A 2724-nucleotide genomic window follows, 5' to 3' on the forward strand; every position below is an offset into this window, starting at 1 on the left:
AAAAAAAAGACTGTACCGAAAACCTGGATCAAGCTTCAGATCTGAAAAAATTCAGCGATACATACATGTCAAACTTTTCTAACCTCAAAAAATCTTTCTACTCCTTTACCGTCATATTTTACGAAGAATGAGAAAACAAGAATTCGACTTCGTAGTACGATGAGGGCAGCACCTCGATATGGCAGAAAATGTGATGTCCTATATATATAATTCCCCACTCCGACGCCTCGTACCGCATCTACATTTATAATATCTTTGCCCGGCGTTGTATCGATGAGGGCGCTGTAAGCAACTTTTTCAACTGCGCATGTGCCGAAAAGCGCGGGTCAGCTTAGAGCCAATAAGTATTATTAATAATCATACAGATAAATATTTAAAACAAATATTGACTTTTAAAAAATTAGTTAAATTGCACCTAAGAAATAGTTCATTTCTTAAAATAATTCATTATTAATGGAATATTGTAATAATGTAATAATATTTTTAGGTACATTTTTTCTGAAAAAAGATTCTCTTCTTTGCTCTGCTGGGAATCGAACAACAGAACTTTAGATTGCCGGTCGGGTGTTTTTCCCTTAAGCTACCAGAGAGATCGAATGAGGAATCCTTTTTCAAAAATACACTAATTATTTTTCCAGCCTTTACAAGTAAAAATTTTCAAGGAATCTGTATTATTATCAGAGAATAACAGAAATTATTAATTTTTTTCAGATTAGATGAACTTTTTATTTTTTTTTAATTTTTATTTTATTTAAAAAAAATGGTTGAATCATCAACCAAAAATATTAATTTTCTATCAGAAGAGATAAATTTTTAATGAAATATTCAAAGTTTTTATCAAATAGTTCAATTTTCTAACTAAAAATACGAATTTTCTACAAAATAATTGAATTTTTAACAAAAAAAGTCATTTTCATCCAGTCAATTCAGATTTCAACAAAACGGGTAAATTTTCCATTGAACAAATTAATTTGTAACTAAAAAATACCACTTTTTAATTAAAAGTATAAACCTACGACCGAAAATCGAAAAGAAAAAAATATATTAATTCGAAATAAAAAACAGTTTAATTGAACCAAAAAGGACAAATTTCCAAGAAAATACTTGAATCGTCAAATAAATCTGATTGATTTTCAACCAAATAATTTAATTTTTAACCAAAGCTATGACTTTTCAAATTTTCTGTTCCTTTTTGGTTCAATTTACCTTTATTTATTTAAAAAATATTATTGTTTTTGATAAAATATTAACTAATATCATTACTTTTATTGTTTGAAAATTCAGTTTTTTAAGTTGAAATTTGAATTACTTGGTTGAAAGCTGAACAACTTTCTTTTAAAGTTAACTTGTTGGTTGAAGATTTATAAATTTAGTTGAAAATTCGCTTTTTTCAACAATTTGATAAAAAGATCAAATATATGGTACAATATTTGGTACAAAAAAGCTGTTTTTGTAGAAAATGCTTTTTTGATTGAAAATTAATTCTGTTAAGGACGACTTTTAATCCTTATTCTTGTTTAAAAACTGATCTGTGTTAGTTTGAAAATTGAACAATTAAGTTAAAAGATTTCAGAAACGAAAAAAATATAGATTTTAAAAATTAATAAAATAAAATTTGGACTAACATCACATCCATTGTTCGAACTATTTAGTCGAAAATTTATGTAATTTGATAAAAATTCTTTTTTTTTGTAGACAATTAAACTTTTTGTTGGAAAATTTGTGTATTTTATTGAAAATGAATCTTTTCTTTAAAAAAATAATCCTTTTAGTTGCGAATTCCACTATTCATATAATAATTGATGTGTTTTGTTAAGAGGTTATCTGTTTTGGTAGAAAATGAATCTTCTCTGTTGAAAATTCAAATATTTGTTTTTTTAAGGTAACTTTATTATCATCAGAGAGTAATAAAATTTCTTAAGGTTTTTACAAGCTAGATGGAGCTATGATTCAAAACTTCGTTTTAAACTCAATTTTTTCTAAAAAAAAATATCTCCTTTCGCTCTGCTGGGAATCGAACCACAGAACTGCCGATTGCGGGTCGGGTGTTTTTTCTATAAGCTACCAGAGAGATCGAATGAAGAATCCGTTTTCAAAAATAAACGAATTATTTTGCCTGGAATTACAAGTCAAATTTTTCAAAGAATCTGTATTATTTTCATAGAATAACAGAAATTCTTAATTTTTTCAGGCTAGATGGAGTTATGAATTTAAAAAAATGTAAAGTAAACTTTAAAAAAAAACATCTGCGCTCTGCTGGGAATCGAATCACAGATCTTCCTAATGCTGGTCGGGTGCCTTTCCCTCAAGCTACCAGAGAGATCGAATGACGATTTGTTTTTCAAACATACACGTATTATTTTTCCAGGTGATACAAGTCAATTTTTTTATGGATCTGTATTATCATTTACTTAAAAAAATTTAATTTGTAGTACAATCTAGTCTGAAAAGACGTTAAGAATTTCTTTTATTCTCGGATGATAATACGGCTTCCTTGAAAAATGTAATAATAGCCACTGACGCAGATGAGATCATACAGGAATCATGGTGGGAGGTGACGGAACTTCGCAATTTTAAATAACTGCTCATGGGGGATTTCAAAAAGGCGAATTTTCAAATAGGCGGACGTTCCCTGTAGTTCCAGTTTTGATTTCCAAATTTTATTTTATCTACCCAACCTGATTTATATTAGAGAATTGGAATTCAGTTTTAAGAAATCCACAG

General features: G+C 28.0%; 1 protein-coding gene across 1 annotated transcript in view; it reads right to left on the reverse strand.

Moving 5' to 3' along the window:
* LOC117176423 overlaps positions 1–2724 on the reverse strand; it is an 18617-nt gene that overhangs the window by 5646 nt on the left and 10247 nt on the right. The window lies entirely within an intron of this gene.

This window comes from Belonocnema kinseyi, chromosome 7, assembly GCF_010883055.1.
Source record: "Belonocnema kinseyi isolate 2016_QV_RU_SX_M_011 chromosome 7, B_treatae_v1, whole genome shotgun sequence".
Lineage (NCBI taxonomy): Eukaryota > Metazoa > Arthropoda > Insecta > Hymenoptera > Cynipidae > Belonocnema > Belonocnema kinseyi.